Source organism: Equus quagga, chromosome 11, assembly GCF_021613505.1.
Source record: "Equus quagga isolate Etosha38 chromosome 11, UCLA_HA_Equagga_1.0, whole genome shotgun sequence".
Lineage (NCBI taxonomy): Eukaryota > Metazoa > Chordata > Mammalia > Perissodactyla > Equidae > Equus > Equus quagga.
Genome location: NC_060277.1, coordinates 1,519,133 through 1,538,709, shown reverse-complemented (window position 1 = coordinate 1,538,709; position 19,577 = coordinate 1,519,133). Strand labels below are relative to the sequence as shown.

The following is a 19,577-nucleotide window of genomic DNA, read 5'->3' as shown; positions in this document are numbered from 1 at the left end:
TTATAGATAGAATATGATTACAGCAGAATAGCTTTATTTTCTTGCCATTATTATAAATGGAAAAGATCTGGATTTATAGTGAATGACAATTATTTTACATAGTATTGATGGCAGCCTACCTATGACTATTTATTGAACTTTTCTGTTTTTTCCTAAAAGTGTTTGAAGTATTTATTCATAGTAAGACATTTACTTGGACATCTCATTTCTTTTATAATGCATCTTTTCTTCTCAAGTAGAGTAGATGTGATGTGATATATATATCACATTTATAATATATATAATACAATATATATAATATAATATAGTCATGTACTGCATGATGTTTTGGTCAATGACGGACTGCATATACTATGGTGGTCCCATAAGATTAGCCCCATAGAGCCTAGGTATGTAGTGGGCTATACTACCTAGCTTTGTGTAAGTACATGCTATGATGTTCGCACAATCACGAAATCAGCTCATGATGCATTTCTCGGAGGGCATCCCTGTCTTTAGTTGACTCACGACTGTGTGTGTGTGTGTGTGCGTGTGTGTACTCTCGTAAGTCTCAGTTTAAAGGGCCCTTTTAGTAGGAAGTCTTGCCTGACTTCTGGATTAGTTCAGTTGCCTTGTTCTGAGCTTCTAAAGAAGCTCGGTTTCCTCAATTGTGGCACTTATACCTTAATCACCTGAGACTAAAAGCTCCATGAAGAAACAGACTTTGTTTTCTTGTTCACCTCAACACCTTGGACAGTTCCTGATATGTATGAATGAATGACACTGAATGAATGAATGAATGAAAAGTGCTCAAAGGAAGATTATTTAAAAGTCACGTTGTGTCACGTTACATTTTAACTTTTTCTTTTTAAAGATTGGCTTCTGAGCCAACATCTGTTGCCAGTCCGTTGTGTCTGAATTCCCCCTTTGTATAAGGATACCAGGCTTACTGGATTAGAGCCAATCCTCACGCCCTCTTTTGTATCTTGATTACCTCTGTAAAGGCCTTCTATCTAATTAAGATTACTTTCTGAGGTCCTGGGGGTTAGGATTTCAACATATTTCTTTCAGAGGACACAGCTGAGTCCGGGACGCCCACCACGCCCTCAGAGACTTGTAGGGCGGTGAGCAGGATCCGTGGGCTTGGCTTGTTGAGTGGGGAAAGCTACCGTTTCAGCCCGTGAAGCAGTTCTCCTCAACACGTTGATTGGTCCGTGTCCACTGCCAAAGGGAAACTTTTGCTGAAGTGTCGCCCCTGAAAGGCTCCCCTGAGAATGTTGAGGGCTGGGAAGAGGTCTTCTCTTGTACTTTGCATGATCTGAACATGAGAGAGAGCCACCATTTTGCAATATATGCAAATACCAAATCATTATGTTGTACACCTGAAACTAATGTAATGTTACATATCAATTAGACCTCAACATAAACAAAGGGGAGGGAGCCATCTATGGGTCTGTAATAAAGCCGGTGAGGTTTACATTTCTTCAGCGGAGGGGCTCACTCTCCTCAGACCCCTGCCTGCTGCCTCCACTTCCCCAAGGGGCACAATGAAGACGTGCACAAAGGGAAGGTTAGGAGAAGAGACGGAGAACACCATGTGGAGGCCGAGGACTGGAGTGATGATCAACCAGCCAAGGAACGCCACCGACTGCCAGCAACCCGCAGAAGCTAACACAGGCCTGGAACAGATGCTCCCTCCCAGCCTTCAGAAGGAATCAACCCTGCCAACACCTTCATTTCAGACTTCTAGCTTCCAAAACTGTGAGATCATATTTACGTTATTTATGGCAGCCTTAGGAAACCAATGCAGTAGGTATCGTTCCTCAGAAATGAACACAATGTTTAGGGAAGAGAAGAATGAATGCTTTAAGGGCTGCCAAGTCACCGAAAGTAAAGCTGAGGGGATTGATATAGGGGAAAAAATATCTGCAAAGTTGAGGAGAAGGCAATGGAAATGGGGGAAATAATGCAAACAAGTGCTTTACCCAGGTGGATGCAGTTGACGAAATATCTCATCCTCAAAACAGAAATGTAGCTCTATGGAACGGAACTTTGCAGACACGTCGAGAATCAAGAAGTACAAGGAAAACTTACTGACACATCTGTGTAGGACACAGTGTGCCCGTTCTCTGTGCTGGACGTGAGCTGGCATTGGTCAAGCAGTGGACAAGGTGACTGAAGTGGCTGTGTGGACATCGTTTTGGTGGCTCAACATGCAACGCAGTGATCGCCACATTCAAAAAACAGAACCAATTTTGAATGGATAATATTTATAATCAATATGAATTTTCTTTCCAGAAAAGAGTGGTCTTAATTGCATTAAAGACCACCATCTCAGACATCACAAGTTCTAGATAAAACATGCCATACTTCCGTTTCCTAAGTTCTGAGGAGCCAATAGAAAGAAAACCACCTCCACAAGGTGAAATTGTGTTAACATGAAATTCTGAGTTTCGGTGAGGGGTCAGGCCCTGCATTCCCCAGGAACCTGATGCTGAATCGTTTAAGGACAAACGCCCTTTTTAAATGTGGCAGGTGTGGTGTTTAAATGTAGCAGGCCAGCCATCTCAGCGTGACCTACAGTGAGTCAGCCTGAGTGCTCATGGACAAACCGGACACACACATAGCGAAGAGACCGGGAGAGACAGGGACCTGGTGTGACATAACTGAGAGCAAAGAAGACACACAGGAAATGTGACGGATGCATTCAGCGATGCAAATAGCTTGCTCTGTGCGCTCCATCAGCTTCGAGTGAGGACCAGCATTAAAGAGATCAGGACTTAGCTCATCACGTGGAAGAGCAGTGGAATAGCTCGAGTCTATGATGACAGGGCATCCTGCCTTGGGGCTGGGTAGAGAGTTTTCTGGGATGAGAGGAGCTCAAATGGCAGACAGGTAACGACGTGGAAGGAACGCTGCAGAGGAGAATCAAGAGAGAGCTGCTTACAGGATTTTAAGGTCCTGGCAACCCGGCTCCTATAGCAAAGGAATTCTGAAAGATTGAAGGCAGAGGCATTGGATTTAATGTCTTCAGCCAGCATTTTTTTCCCAAATGCTGTGTTCTCCAATTTTATATGTAATTGACACATCTGAGAATTGATTATAGTGATTTGATTCACTTTTCTGATGTCAGCTTTTGTGTCAAATAATTATGAATTTATAACTTATAACTTAATATAATATATAATATATAATTTAATATAATATAATTTATAATTATAAAGGATCAAGAAAAAGTAATAATGCTGTCAGAACATTACAATTATAGTGTGTGTAATTTTATAAGTAAGATCAATAAAATGATTTCACTTATTAAAATGTGTGCTACCTTAGGCTACAGTTAATTCCTAAATGTCTTTTTTTAAATCATCATAGAGGTAAACGTGTCAATGATGCCTGGTAAAATCGTACATTGAAGAAAAAATGCAAGTGGAAAGTCATTTAAAAAATATTATGTAAATAATGAAAAGCGCTTTTAATCAAAGGATAAATATTTACTAGATAATATTTTGTGAAAAGTACTATGCCAAGCACTAAAAAAGGCAACACATAGATATGCTGTTCTATTAAAGTGTTATAAAAATAGGTAATGTTTTCTGTGGAAATGTTTTATGTGGAAAAGTATTAATTTTATAGCACTGATAGTTCCATCTGGCTATTGTCTTTATCTTTGTGCAAAGTTCAGGCTTAAATGGAGAATGTGTTCCACCTATGGCTCTGAGAGTCAGGGCTACACAAAGGGACACAGCACTCAGAGAAGCCTCGCTCCCACCTCGTCCTTACTCCCTCGTTCCGGAACCACACCCCCTCCCGCAGGCAGCCCGTCCCCTCAGTTGCTCTCTGGGGAGCCAACGCTGCCTCTCCTGAGTGGAGTTTGTTCTACAGGAAGCTGAACGGTTCTTGCCGTGGAAGCACACACTGTGAAGAGTGTGGCTGGTGAGACCTGCAGCCACACGCTGGGGCCTCGGGTGCGTGACGCCCCCCAGAGAGGCTGGGGCCGGGCCTCCAGCTGGTAACTGAGGAGGCCGTGCAAATGTACGAGAAATCACCTCCTGTCTGCTCCAGAGGCAAGGGGAGAGAAGCTGGAAAAGGAGACCAGCCTGTTGGAAGAAAAGGACCCTTGAGTGGGCAAATCCTGAGTGAGCTGCACAAGGGAACCCAGATTCAGACCTGGCTCTTAGCCATCAGCATGTAACATGTTTAAAACAAGGGGTTGTCATGCTGTGTTGAAATAAATCTGGAAATTATTTAGCTTTGAAATGAATTTGTCCGGTATGGTCAGGTCTATTTGAGGATGAGTGCTCCGTGAAGCAGAAAACAACTATCTTGGTAAGTCAAAAAAAGCAAAGTGTAGAAGAGTGTGTCTAGGATGCCACATGTTATGAGAAAGGAGGGGTATGAGAAAGTACACACGCATCTGCTGCCTGGTGCAAAAGACACACCGGAAGGGTAAGGCGGGAGCTAGGGAGACAGCTACCTGCAGCAGGTGCGCAGAAGGGGAACCAGGGCGGAGGGATGAGGAGGGAGCGTCCCGTTTGTGCAGCTCTGACTGAAACCACAGCAACGTTTCACACACCCTACAAATACCCAGAAATCAACAGACAAGACCGGTTAGCATCTGGAGGAACCGGAACTGAAATGCACACAGTAACAAATGAACCTAACCCTATTATAAGTGGATAGCAACACCCACCATAAAGGAGGTGAAGAAAACACCGGCTGCTCTGAGGGACTTTGGATGTTACAAAGCTGGAGAGCCAAGAACTGTACGTGTGGGCTACAATTCAGTGAGGGAATGCGCATCTCACAGGAGCACAGGTTAGCAATTCCAAAACTACTCTATGCCAGAGTTCAACAAATAAGAAAATCCATTACAGATAATGACATCTGGTTTTCTCACTGTTGGAGAAAGAAGCTACGAATAAGGAAGGACACAATGAGCCTTGTGCTGTTGGATCAGAATCAGAGGTACCAGTGTAAGAGCATCGTCTTGTACACACACACACACACATAAGAGAGAAAGAGACAGAAATTTAGGTGTGTGAGGAGGACTGGGTTAGTGAGCATATTTACCATCCCCAGCTCTGTCTGCTGAGAGAGCCTAGAAACGACATCCTAGCAGCAATGAACACGACTGGCACCCAGATCTTGGTGTCTAACCACCCTTCCCCAGTAGGAGCAGCTGGAGCTCCCTGGGGAAGTGGTGGGTTCCAGGCCTGGGGGAGGGGAAATCCAAGATGAGCCCGGAACGTTCTGTGGTGCTGGACAGTAAGAAAGTGCTCAAAAGGAACGAGGCTTACTGAAAGGACATGGGCGCCAAACTAAAAGAGACTTTGATGGCCAAAGCTGGAACAATTTAAGCAAGAAAGTTAATAATGATAGTGTTGGATTATAACTCAAAAAATTAACTGAATATTTGTGAGTCCATATTGATGTATTTAAACAAATAAATGAATAAATAAATGGGGGAGAAAGACAGCTCTTCCTTGCAGTAGAATTCCAGTTAATAAATGGAGACTGTTGGGGCCTGCCCGGTGGTGTAGTGGTTAAGTTTTCATGCTCCGCTTTGGCAGCCCAGGGTTTGCCAGTTCAGATCAGTTTGGATCCTGGGCGCGGACCTGTGCACCACTTACCAAGCCATGCTGTGGCAGGCATCCCACTTATAAAGTAGAGGAAGATGGGTATGGATGTTAGCTCAGGGCCGGTCTTCCTCAGCAAAAAGAGGATGATTGGCAGTTGATGTTAGCTCAGGGCTAATCTTCCTCAAAAATTAAATAAATAAAATAAATGGAGAAGGAAAGAGTGAAATAAAAATCACCATTGGGTATAATAGTTGTTGCAGTCAATACCCACTGCTGGATACTGAAATAAGTGGATGTAAGTTTGAGGAGAAACAAGGTATTCGCATGATCTCATAGTGCCTTCCCACAAGATATTCATTATTCACAAAGTGAAAAGTCATGACTGCACCTGTGAGAGACCCTGCAGACACCACCTTCACCAAGTGATCAGGGTTATCATCTCCAAAGGAAGACACACTGGCCTCAGAAACCCTTTGATCTGAGGCACTGAGACAGGCAACACGATTTGCATGGTATTCTTGCTCAAAAGGAATAACCTGGCTCTGATTATGAGGAAACTTCAAATGAACCCAAATTAGGGGCATTCTAAGGAAGAGCTAACCAGAACTCTTCAAAAGTGTCAAGGTCATGAAGGCAAAGAAAGGCTGAGGAACTATCATAGTTTGGGGAGTTGAAGGAGATGTGACAACTTCACGTAACGTGCAATCCTGAACTGGAACCTGGGACCGAGAAAGGGCATGACAGACGGTCCTCAACTTAACATGGTTCGCCTTAGGATTTCTTGACTTTATGACGATGCAAAAGCCGTATGCATTCAGTAGGAACCATACTTGGAATTGTGAATTGTGCTCTTTTCCCGGGCTAGCGATGTGTGTGTGATCCTCTGTTAGGATGCTGGGCAGCGGCAGCCTGTGCAGCTCCCTGTCAGCCCTGCGGTCATGAGGATGAACCACCGGCACACTGACAACGTTCTGTACCCATCCAGGCATTCCGTTTTCACTTTCAGTACAGTGAAATTTACAGGAGATAGTCAACACTTTATTATAAAATGGGCTTTGCGTTGGATGATTTTGCCCAACTGTAGGCTCGTGAAAGTGTTCTGAGCACGCAGGAGGCAGGCCAGGCTAGGCTAGGATGTTCCTTGGGTTAAGGGGACGAACTAGGAACTCTGTACTATTTCTGCAACTTTTCTGCAAGACTCAAATTAGTTCAAAGTCAAAGTTAAAAAAGAAAATAACGAAAGTTTAATTAGTTCACCTGAATCATGTGTGTGTATGAAGTATGTCCTGGAACAACTTCTCAGTGAAATAAAACACCCAGTGCCGCTATGTTTAAATCAAGGAAGACACTTGAACAAATGTCCTCACCGTGGTAATCACAGCACATTGGTTCTAGCATGAGACCTACGCATAGAGGTCTAGTAATACTGAGATGGCGTTCTAAAGCTTCAAAACTAAAGTTAGGCTCATTGTTGACAGACATAATAAACTCTCTACTTTTTCTCTATTTGCGGAAGATCTCCTTGAGGGAGGCACACTGGAGGTGAGATGGCACATCCCAGCAGGAGTCAGCTGGGGACAGCGGGTAGCAGACGGCTGGGGGCCTTCTGGAGGAGGGAAGTGCCAGCACGAAGTCCCTGAGGTGGGAAGCGGGTCGGCTTGCTCTGGGAGCTGGAAACGTCCAGGACAGCAGGCCCGCAGGGGTGTGGGTAAGGCTGGAGGGACAGGCAGGCGCGGGCCACGTGGGACCTGGTAGCAGAATTCAGAAGTATTCTGTGAGCAGCGGAGGCCGCTGAAGGGCTTGAGGAGAGGGACACATGACCTTGGGAAGCCATCTTCTCCCACTCTCTCGTTGGCTTGGAATGCCTGTTTCTACAACGCTGACGGCGGTTCTTTATCTTCACCGAGGAATTAGACCTGGGAAGGGGCCAACAGGGTAGAGTTTGACAAGCGACAGGGATGCACTTCCAGTGAAACTTCTGTGCCTGGAGAGTTTACAGAGCGGAGGTGAGAGTGTGTGTTGTGTCTGCCCTGAGGGAGCATCAAAGATGTTCTGAATTTCATGGATCAGACAAGTTTCTTCTTTTCCCAAATTTTGCTTTGAAGCCAAGAATATCACTACCTTCTAATGTCAGCCTCCCAACCCAATTATTTCTCTCTTTGATTAAAAATAGAGCAAGCAAATTCACATCTGTTGGTTGAAGGCTTGATATGTGCATAAGACAGGAGTCGTTTCTTCCCATCCAGCTTACGCAGGAATAGTAAAAGACAAAACTAAAGCTTCCGGTAAATCTAGGAGTTAGAAGAGAAACATTTTTGTGAATAATATCTATTGTTCAAAGATCTCTCCAAAATCCATACGCACACTTTCCTTGCCTTTGTAACCGAACTGAACTAAACACCCTTTGTTCTGAGCACTGAGCCGCGGCCCTTTGGCGGACACCTGGCACTCCGCACTCGCTGCTGGTCAGCTCTGGGTTAAAAAGCAAAGAGGGCTGAACCAAGGCTCTGCAAAGTACAGGATTCTGGGCAGCTTTGCTGTCGTTTTTGTTTTCTTTTGTTTTTTGAGGAAGATTAGTCCTGAGCTAACATCTGCTGCCAATCCTCCTCTTTTTGCTGAGGAAGACTGGCCCTGAGCTAACATCTGTGCCCATCTTGCTCTACTTTATATGTGAGACGCCTACCACAGCATGGCTTGCCAAGTGCTGCCATGTCCACCCGCGGGGTCGAAACCAGTGAAACGCCGGCCACCGAAGCAGAATGTGCGAATTTAACCCCTGTGCCACCGGGCCGGTCCCATTGCTGTCGTTTAAAAAAAAAATTCCAGATATCTTGTTTTTAAAAAAATCTTTTTCTCGTATACCAGAAATGCAGAAGGTAAAAAGCAATCAGGTTAACAAATCACTCTGGTTTACTGGATTCCAGTTGGTGCAGTTTAAACATAAAACACATTACCTTCTGTCATGGATCAGCTGAAAGTTTTATTTCCGAGGAACCAGAGAGCACCTCTCTGTACCTGACCGTCAGTGCCCGTGGCGCGCCCAGGCCGGGGGACGCCCTGCGGAAGGCCGCCTCTCTCGGGCCGCGTTCCAGCCGATGCCCCCGGGTCCCCGGGAGGCGGCAGGTGCGCCCCGCGGATCCGACCCCTGGGCGCGGGGCTGCGCAGCCGGCTGGGGCGTCGCGCGCGGTCACTGTCGCCACCGCCGTCCAGCCACCTCCTCCCGCCGCCACCTGAGACCCCCGCGCTGGGAAGTGCGACCGCGGATCCGGCAGGCTGACCGCGAGCCACCGCGCTCCCCACGCCCGCCCCCCAGAAACCCTCTGCGTCCCCCAACCGCGCCATCCGCGCGCCCCGTCCGCGCCCCCGCCGTCCCCTACCTGCGCGTCCCGACCGCGCGGCCGCGAGCAGCAGCCCCAGCGGCGGCGGCAGCAGCGCCCGGGCCCTCGGTCCGCCCTGGCGGGGGCGCGGGGTTTCCCCATGGGCGGGGGCTTCACACGGTGGGTGCGCCCCGTCCCCGGGCCGGCTGGGGCGGCCGGTCTCAGCTTGGGCACCGTCCGGGCGGAGGGGCGATGCGGCCCCCAGGCCCGGGGTCGCTCCCGAGGCTCGGGGGGAAGGAGACCCCTCGGGGACCGTGGGCGCTCCCCACGCGCCGTGCGGGATTCCCCGATCCCCCTGCGGTCTGGGGTCGCCCGGTGTCGCAGACCGGGACACGGGCGCAGAGCCGAGGGGCGGAGTCCACGCAGGCCGGCTCCTGCCGCCTCCTCCCCGGAGGGCGGGGCGCTGTTGAGAAAGGTGGGAACGGTGGAAGGAAGCGAGCGGGCTCGGCCTGGTTCTCGGGAGGCAGGTAGAGGCTGGGCAGGCCTGAGGACGGAAACCAACGCCTACCGCGGAGGGCTGCCCGCTCTTTCCCTCGGGAACACCAACACCTGTCTCCAAGTATGCAAATGGAGAGACACGACCCGAAAATAGGTCAACTACCTTTATCTTAGAAAAAAGAATCTTCGCGAAATGAAAAAGAGAAGCGATTTTGGTGGGAGGGGGTGAGAGGATGGGCAGGATTTTCAGAGTCCCCTCAGTAGGCTTCTTCCTCCTCGCCGGAAAGACTGCGGACAGGGTGAGTCCAGGCCAGCTTGTCCCTCTGGCTGCGACTCGGCTCAGCGAGGCAGAACCCGGGACCCCACAAACCACACGTCTGGTGTGTCGCCGGTCCCGTAGATTCCCCCACGGGGGGTGAGGGGCGCTGGAGGACTGAGGGCTGGCGGAGGGAAGGACCTGCTGCGCCCCGACTGTCACAGTGGCCCTCCTGGCAGGGGCAGCTGCTCTGGTGCTGGTTTCCCGCCTCCTCAACCCCCAGAATCGGCCTCATCGCACCCCTCAGGGGCACAGCCGGGCTGCCTGCCCCGTTCTCACAGGCTGCTGTTCCAGGTCCCTGGGTTCCTCTTCCCGGATGAAGCCCGCCTTCCCTTGGTTTCTCCAGCCCCAGGGCTGGCAGCTGCTTCCTGCAGTTGCTTGCTTTGTCTCCTTCTCAGAATCCCTTTTTACTTTTTTAGTTCTCCAACATCTGTTTAACCAATTCCTTATAGCCAGTTCTTTCTGTTAAAATAACTGGTATGTTTTCTGTTCTCCTGGCTGGACTCCTGCTGATTCAGTAAGAGTTTAGGAAGGACTGAACATTTTCCAAGGACCGTGTGTTATCAGGACATCATCAGTGTTATCTTGAGTTACTGTTGTTCTTACTAAATGTAAATTACGTTAGTTTAGCTCCATCACTATCATTTTAAGTCTGGTGGGTTAAATATGATGTATATTTGCCACAAAAATATTTGGGGCCAATAGTTTTTTGGTATCTAAACTTTGGGACTTGTATGTATTTCCGTTCAAACAGGAACTGTTCACCGCCCTCGGGGGGCTAAGCAGACAGATCCGCGGCCCTCCCTCCCTGTCCCCTGAGCCTTTGTGACTTGGCAGGAGCAGTTCATCCTTTCCTCCTAACAGCAGGTGCCAGTGGGTGGGTACTTGGGCTTTGGAGTCCTTTCTCCTTGTTTGTGAGCCAGTCCTCTTCTGTAATCGTCTTCCCTCTCTCCCTTCCTCTCAGGTTCCCCTTTGCACTTGTCAGACACCAAGTCAGAACTTCACTGGGCTGGTGCCTGTTAAGAAACTCACCCGTCCGTCCTCAGGGTGCCTGTGGTTTTGTAGGAGGCGTGTGACTGAGAAGTGGCTCCGTGTTCAGCTGATGTTTCCCATGCACTAAGAGCACAGTCATGACTTTTCTTTTGTTTTTACCTGTGACCCGGAACTCGCCCTAGGGAGTTCCCTTTGTTCCTTTAAATTCTGCATGCTTACCCGCCCCTGTGAACCTCAGGAGGAGGCAGCCGGAGCCCGTCCCAGCCTAAACCTTCACCGGACAAAATAAGCCGAACTGTGTCCTTCAGAAGAGTTTTGAAATGACTCGACCCATTCAAATTGGTGTTTTCCTCTGCCCATAAAGATTACAACTCTTCTTGTCATGGTTTACCACACTGAGATCCTAATTTTGTGGAGCCTGATGTACGGATTCCTGGTCTTTCTGATCAGGAAGGCCATAAACCAATGCCCCCACCCCAACCCCAGCACTAATACCACCAACAAAAAGTACAGACGTTTCCTTTTCAGTTTAACTCCTGAAGAGTTTCAGGGAGGATACACTGTCATCATTGTCATCACCGTCATCACCATCATGTGAAGTTACTGAAGTCTTACTCTGAGCCAAGTGCGATGCTGAGAATGTTGCATTTACTGCCTCCTTAGGTCCTTCCAGCAGTTCTGCGAGTTAATCGCATTACCCCGAGTTACAAAATGAGGAAGCAGGCTTGGACGGGCCATTCACTAAATAAGGGGCAGAACTGGGAAATGAATCCTGGTTAATCTAATTCCAACACCTGTGTCTTCAATGACGTCCTTATATGACTCTTGCACTCGAGAAAATAAAGCAAATACATTTGAGGGTTGAACTGTCAAATAACACACACATTGAGATGTATACTTATTAATTTATGAAAAAAGCAGCATTTTTGTGACTTCCATATCGTAAATTACAAGTGAGTGGGACAGAGGCGCATTCCTGGATGCTCAGCTATGCTGGGGGGTGGGTTCAGAATGTCCTAAGGAGACTGCTTCAAAAGTCAACCTGAAGATTAGGCTGAACCGGCAAAACCCTGGGCGGACCAAGCAGAGTGTGCTAACTTAACCACTTGGCCTCGAGCCGGCCCCTATTCATCCCATTTTTGATGACATTTTGACTTTTTCCCGTGTGGAGCTATTAGCAATAGTGCCACCTTGAACATTCCTGTATGTGTCTCCTCTTAGGTGCACATGTTTTTATCAGCGATGTACCCAGAAGTGTGATTGCTGGATCATAGGACAGATGTGATTTCAACTGAAGTCAAGAATGCCAAACCTGTTTCCAAAGTAGTCGTAACAACTTTCACTCCCTTCACCTCTAATGGGGGTTCTTCTTCCATATTCTTCCAACACTTGGTATTTTCAGGCTTCATAACTTTGGCCATTTTCGAGGCTAGGTAGTGATATCTCACTGTGGTTTTCATTTGCATTTTTCTGATCATTAATGACATTGAGAACCTTTTCATAACTTTATTAGCCATTTAGATATATTCTTGTGTCATGAGTCTGCTCATTTCTTGTTTATTTTTTGTATTAGATTGTCTTTTTATTTTACTTTTAGTTTTTTGAAGGAATTTGTTACATATGCTGAATATGAGGCCTTTAGCAGTTATATATTGCAAATTATTCTTTTTATGGGCATTGTTTCTTGAGTCTTGTTTAAAAAGTGTTATCCCACGCTAAGGTCATGAAGAGCTTCTTCTCAGTTATCTTCTGAAAGCTTTTTTGTTTTGTTTTCCACATTTCAAATTATGATCTACCTGGCATTGATTTTTATTTTGACGTAAAGTAGGGGTTCAAGTTTTCCTTTTTTATATGAGCCAAACTGACCCAGCACTATTCACTGAAAAATCAACTTTCCCTGTAGCTCTTCAAATCCGCCTTCCTCCTTGACTGTGTCTTTAACGATGGCTCTGATTAAAGAATGTACTCTGTTCCATTGGTCGATTTGTCTATCGTTACGCCAATACCACACTATTTTGATTACTTTATCATTTTGCTGGTAGAGTGAGACCCTCTACTTGGCTCTTATTTGAGAATCTTGGCTATTTTTGCCCTTTGCGTTTCCATATAAATTTTAGAATCACTTGTCAATTCCCGCAAAACAACTGGCTGAGGTTTTTCTTAAAGTTTTTCTATTAAGTCATAACATGCATCAAATAAGGCACCTAAAGCACATTAATCTTAAGTTTTTCATATACACACAATGATGGTGCCAACGTCAGATCACAGTAGAGAAGCTCTCCAGCACTCTGAGGACCCAGGTGCCTTCTCACATCCTTCTAACAGGAAGTCACTATTTGACTTCCGTTACCATTTGACTAGTCTTGACTCTTCTTGACCTTTCTATCAGTGGAAACATACTATATGTATTCTTTTATATCTGGCTTCTTTTGTTCAACATCACTCCTTTGAGGCTCACTCACGTTGCTACATGCATCAGTAGCTTTTATCTTTTTTAGGGCTAGGAGTGTTCCATGGTAAGTTTTTAACATCTGCGTCTGTTCATTTTTATCCTGAAAGCACACGTGAGGTTTCAGTGTTGCTGCTATCACTGCAGCAATAAATGCACCCGGTCCCCGTGCTCCATTCTTCTCTCTCTTCTGGGGTGATGTGATGAGAGCCAGGTGGATGCTGTGCTCACACCTCGAGAGAAGAAGCCCAGAATTATGGATCTGGAAGCGTATAGAGGCTGCACACTGCTCACCTGCTGCTCTGTCTTTCTGAGGAGAGAGAGAAACCCTGCTCCCTGGTGTAAACAAGTGGAAAGTGGGTGATCCTCCCAGGAAGCGAAGCGGAGGGTCCCGACCCTGCATGCAAACGTGTGGCTCTGGGGAGATGAGTTTTACTATCCTTTGACCGGGAACACATGGCTCCAGGTCTGACACCCTTGCAGTGTGAGAAACAGGAGACTCTGTGGAAGAGGAGACATTCCGAGATGCGCCGACTGGCTTTGCTCAGGAGACCAGATGTCCAGATGTGTGGAAATATTCGTGCAGCCTTGTTTCCCTGACGTTCTGCTGTGTGAATGCAGGCATTTGGTTCTCCCATTCTCCTGTTGATGGACATTCAGGTTGTTGCTTACGACTGAGTTGTAAGAGGCCCCGTTGTATTCGGGACACAAATCCCTTGTCACATACATGTGCTGCAAATATTTTCTCTGAGTTCTTGGCTTGCCTTTTAATTTTTCAATGATGTCTGCAAGAGCAAAAGTTTTTAATTTTGACAAAGTCTCATTTTTCAATATTTTTCCTTTGTGGTTGTGTTTTGGTGTCCCATCTAAGAAATTTTTGTGTATCCCAAAGTTGAAAATGTTTTCTCCTAGAAATTTTCTTGTTTTAGCTTTTACAATTAAATCCATAATACATTGAAAGTTAGTTTTTGTGTATGGTATAAGGAAAAATTAGAGATTAATTATTTTTCCCATGCAAATTTCTTGTTGTTTCTGTGCTATTTATTGAAAAGACTTTCAGTCCACATTAAATTGCTTTAGCCATTTTGTTGAAAAATTGTTGACCACATCTGTATAGGTTTATTTCTGGGTCTCTATTCTTCTCATTGGTTATGGATTGAGAACTCAATACCTGTTAAAATTAGGCTGTAGATTCAGTGCAATTCCAATCAAAATTTTAACAGATTTTTGTGAAACTTGACAAGGTGATTATAAAATTTGTGTGGAATTGCAAAGGTCCAGAAATAAGACTTTTTTTAAAAAGTTCAGATGAGAAGACTTTCCCTTCCACGTATCGAGACTTGTTATACAGTCTCAGTGAGATGAAGTGGTGGACTGAAGGATCAATGAGACAGTAGGCGGACACAGACATTTATGGACATTTGATAAGTGACAAGGCGGGTATTTTAGACTAGTGGGGAAGAAGGGGGTTATTAGTGAATGCTTCTGGAAAAATTGGGTATTTACCTTATTTCATACCACTTACAAAAGTAATTTGAGGTGCATAGTTAAAGAGTTGTTATGTGTTAAATGATGTCCCTTCCCCCTCAAATTCACATGTTGAGGTCCTAACCCCTGGTACCTCCGTAAGTGACCTATTTGGAAATAGGGTTGTTGCAGACGTAATTGGGTAAGTTAGGATGAGGTCATACTGGAGTAGGATGGGCTCCTAATCCAATGTGGTTGGTTTCCTGACAAAAAGGAGAAATTTGGACTCCAACATGCACACGGGGATAATGCCATGTGAACAGAAAGGCAGAGATTGGAGTCATGTGTCTACAAGCCAAGGAACACCACACACTGCCAGAAAACCACCAGAAGCTAGAGGAGAGGCCTGGAACGGAGTCTTCCCGACAGCCCTCAGGAGGAAGAAACCCTGCTGTCACCTTGGTCTCAGACTGGTAGCCTCCAGAACTGAGACGACAAATCTCCATCGTTTGAGCCAGCTTTGTTAACGGCAGCCCCGGAAAACCGCTCCAAGGCTCAACGTGGAGGCACAACTAGAACACCGTGTAGTAGAAAATCTGTGTGGCCCTCGGTAGAAAACATTTCTTAAACATAAACAACACTAGCCAGAAATAAAAAGGTTGATAAATTTAACTGCATTGAAAGTAAGAATTTCTGCTCATCGAGAGACACTAAAAGAGAGTTAGAAGACAAGCCACAAACTGAAAAACTATATATGCATCACATATAAATATAACATGTATTATGCCAAATATTATGTTATATATACATATTCTCTGGATGTGTGTATGTATTCTGGAGATATATTTATACATATATATTCTGGATACTAGGCAACTTTCATTTAATTTTAAAGAACATTTTCACCTAAGGGATTTGTGATGTTGTTTTGGTCATTTCTTTTCTATTTTGAGTTTGAGAACTACTATGGAAAATGGAAACAATACTCCTAACCAAAACAATGGCTTCTGGAAGGGTTTATAGATAGCCACAGAGGTTACTTCAGTCAGTAGCATAAAGAACGATGGCAGTAAAGAAGATGGAAATCCTTGCAAAGGTTGGGTGACTTTGGCATTCATGATCACCAAAAAAGTTCTCAACTGTTAGTGTAACAATTCAGCTGGTGGTTGCACCTGCCAGGCATGTTAATTAGCCGGAGTATGTGAAAAGAAACTAACGATTCCTCTTTTTCCAGATGGAAAGACAAAGCACGACATCAATAATTTGCTCTGGTCCAAAGCCAGAGGTAGTGTGGCTTTACCTAGTGCTAGCATAGTTCCCTCTGCTGGGTAATTTAACTTAGCTCTGAAGAGTTTCGAAAATGCTGGGTTAGCATGTAAGTCAATTCAGAGTTTTTATTTCAAAAGGGCCCAGAGTAGCAAGGATAATCTCGAAGAAGAACAAAATTGGGCAACTTACACCAAGATATCATGGTTTACTATAAAGCTACACATTGAGAAATTAGAATTCATTAAAATTAACAACTGCTATTCATCAAAAAATGCCATTAAGAGAGTGAAAGAGGAAGTACAGAGCAGAAGAAGAAATCTATATATATGAAAGAAAGCAGAAGATATGAATAACTCCTACAAATCACCAGAAAAAGATACACAACTCAATACAAAGATGAGCGAAAGTTTTAACAGGCGCTTCGCAAAACAAGATATCAATGAGACAAGAGGCCTCTCAACATCCTCCATCATCATAGAAACGCAAATTAAAGCCACAATGAAATGCTGGTACACCCACCACAGTGGTTACACAGCGTCGAGTGTCGGTGAGGAGTCAGAACAACTGGAGCGCTCGTATGTTGCTGGTGGGAGTCTTCAGTTGGGTTAGCAGTTTTCCAAAGAGGGTCAGGTTCATGGACAGGCGAGCTGGGTAGTTGTTCAGGGCCCCAAACTCACAAGGGCTCTATGCATGGTTTAATGCCCTGCTGGACACCTCTCGAAATTCCGAAAGGTTTTCTCTTTAAATTTGTTTTTTGTAAGTAAAGTCTTGTGAGACAATGGAGCACGCACCTGAGAACAAGCGAAGTGCAATTCGTGTGTCTGTTGCTGTTCCTTGCTACCATATTCGCCATGCCCGTGAGCACAGAATTCTGGTGAAACCACCGTGCCTGGGAATTCAAGGAGGCTCAAAGCAGTACGAGGTCAGTGGGGTGCTGATATCCCCGAGAAGCCTGTCTCCGCCAGAACTGGAACTTGCACGGAACACAGAAAGAAGGCAGTGGTGTTCTAGGAAATGTGGCAAACTGAAGAATCTTATCAGATCTGTTCTGACTCATGTTACTTCCCTGCATTAGCCAAACACACATGCTGGAAATGATGACAGAGAAGGAAAGGAAGGGTAGGACAACCCACTGTTCTTTCTCCTTTTAGTCCCTCTTTCTCACCATAAACTGAGGGTAGAAAGTGTTGCTATAATGGGCACATACCAGGAAGCGAAATAAAAATATTTGACTTAATTCAGTGCCGCATTTTCACTGTTCTGTTAAGAATGAAATACATATGCACGTAGCAGCTGTGAAATATGAGTTGTGTAATTTCAGTGATTCTGCATACAGGTTAAATGCTGCCACATTTGCATTTAAAATTGCCATTGCACAATATAAAGGCGAATGGTGAAATTCATGCTGCTATTTAAACATTTTAGTTTTATTCACTTACAGTCACCTGAAATATCAAATCAAAGAACAACATAATAAGTTGAGAGAGATCATGGAAAAAAGGAAACATTTATATTTTAGTACCTTTGATGGCACATTGCCCCACTTTTTGAACAATAGACCTTGCATTTCATTTTGTGCTGGACCTGCAAATATGTAGCCTGCCCAGTTTTTGAACCAAGAATTTTAACCCTGGATACATACTCAACAAAAACGAATGCTCATTTTTGGAATCTTTCATTTTTTCAAATATTGAACATTAACATCTATTAAACTTTATGATGCAACTTAAGACACTGCAGCTCTAGGCTCCAGCCCCATGGCTGAGTGGTTAAAGTTCTGTGCTCTGCTGCGGCAGCTGGGTTCACAGGTTCGGATCCTGGGCGTGGACCCACTCCACTCACCAGCCACACTGTGGAGGTGTCCCACATACAAAAAATTAGATGAGGATTGGCACGGATGTTAGCTCAGGGCGAATCTTCTTCAGCAAAAAAACCCAAAAACAACAACAACAAAAAACAATTGCAACTCTAGAGAGAGAAGTGTGCTTATCCTGAAAGTAAAAAAACCCAGGAGAGAATAGGAAAGGACAAATATTTTTGGTAGAACCTGGTTGATCTGAACTCAGAATCTCCTGGAGATTCACGGGGTTCCCCGGCTTGGAAGGACACAGGGAGAAGCCAGCACCTGGAGCAGAGTGACCGTCCTTTGCGATCTGTGTGCACCACGCGTCAGAAATGTACCCAGCCAGCCACCGGATGTCACTGTTCTCTCGTGCTCCTCGTCTGGGCATCCCACAACGTCTCTGCGTGAATATTCGGTGTCCTGCTTTGCAGCCTGACAGTGGCGCAGGCTCACCCGCACGGGCCTCGCAATGTGGGATCCCTGACTATCCCCACATAACCATGATTTTCGTTCCTGAGCAGCACAGAAAGGTTTAGAAGCTATGAGCAATCTCAAGTGCAGCTCTCAGCTGGTCTCAGCCCTGAAACAGAGCTTGGGGGATGGAACACAGCAGCTGTTTACCTTTCCGTCAAGTGACTGGCTCTTCTATGCGCCCCGGCCTGGAAATCGTTGTTTCACAGGTGGTTTAGATTACGTTCAAAGATAACACCAAATCCTTCCATTAAAATAACAAAAACCAAAAACCGGGAAATGAAAAACAAGGCTTAATGATCAGTTGGTGTCAAAACGTGACAGCAGGTCTCCAGAACTTCCTACCAGCACCAGGCTGCAGCTGGCTCAGGCGTCTGTCCTCAGCCTTCGGTCCATGTGCGTCTCAAGGACAGGCCGTGGCTGTTGGCCTCCCACACTTCCCACCCTGTGAACGGAGTGGGGGAGCAGCCCGGGCTCCTCCTGCCCCACGGGCGTGCTCACATTCATCATCCAGACCAAGGGATGGGTGACCCACAGCACCTTCCTGCCCTTCCCCCAGGAGAGTTTCCCTTAAATTCACTTACTCAGTTCTTCAACAAGTACTGCCTTCTAAGTGCTGACTGCTGTATTAGGAGCTGGGGACACAGCAGCGACACACAGAAAAGTCCCTGTCACTGTGGCGCCCATATTCTAGTGTTTAAGTAGAGATTAAAATCGCAAACTAAAGGGAAATTGCCCAGGTGGTTTCTGCAGACGTCAACCAGCGAGTGGAGGTGCAGCTCGCCTTCCTACCACCAAGGAGGGGGATGGCTAGCTCAGCGGGTGAGAGCAACCACGTCCCAAACCGGCCACTGTGGCAAGAGGCCACTGTCCTCACATCCGCCCTCGCTCTCTCCAATCGGTTCACAAACAGCCAGAGGCTTTTTTCAAGGCAAATCTTACCTTGTAGCTTTCTTGTTTCAAACCCTTCAACGGTTTGTCCCTGCTCTTCAGTTGGCAACAGCAGTCTTTACCGCGGCTGCGATGGCCCCCGCCTGTTTCGCCAGCCTCATGGGGCCCATCCTTGGCCCTGTCTCATTCCCACTCTCTTGAGATCTATCGGCCATTTCTCAGTCCCTCTCGTTGCCAGGCACTTTTCTGCATCAGAGCTTCTGCAGATGTGTCTCCTTTGGCTGGCAGGCTCTTTTGTAACCGTCTCTCCCTCCCCAGCACATACACACCACCCTTCACTGTCTGCCTGAACTCTGGTCACTTCTGCAGCAACGTCAGTCCCCTGGATGGATCAGGTTTCCCCTGGGCCACAGCCCTGATGATGATGATGCCCCTGTACCTCTCGCATGTGGGAGTCCGCGCGTTGCCTTTCCTGGTCATCCCATCCCAGGTCTCCAGTTTG

General features: G+C 46.1%; 1 protein-coding gene across 20 annotated transcripts in view; it reads right to left on the bottom strand.

Annotated features, from left to right (window-relative positions):
* IL20RA (interleukin 20 receptor subunit alpha) overlaps positions 1 to 19,352 on the bottom strand; it is a 56,380-nt gene extending 37,028 nt beyond the window's left edge. For 12 of the 20 annotated variants that reach the window (XM_046676759.1, XM_046676761.1, XM_046676758.1 and 9 more), the window contains exons 1-2: positions 8,939 to 9,284; positions 6,819 to 7,852 (exon numbers count right to left, since the gene is read on the bottom strand). The gene's annotated coding sequence lies outside the window, so the exon portion shown is untranslated. Of the gene's footprint in view, positions 1 to 6,818; positions 7,853 to 8,938; positions 9,285 to 16,661; positions 17,274 to 19,126 lie in introns of those variants that run through there. The other 8 variants (XM_046676757.1, XM_046676769.1, XM_046676775.1 and 5 more) reach the window with 5 other exon arrangements.
* Between the last annotated feature and the right edge of the window lie 225 nt (positions 19,353 to 19,577).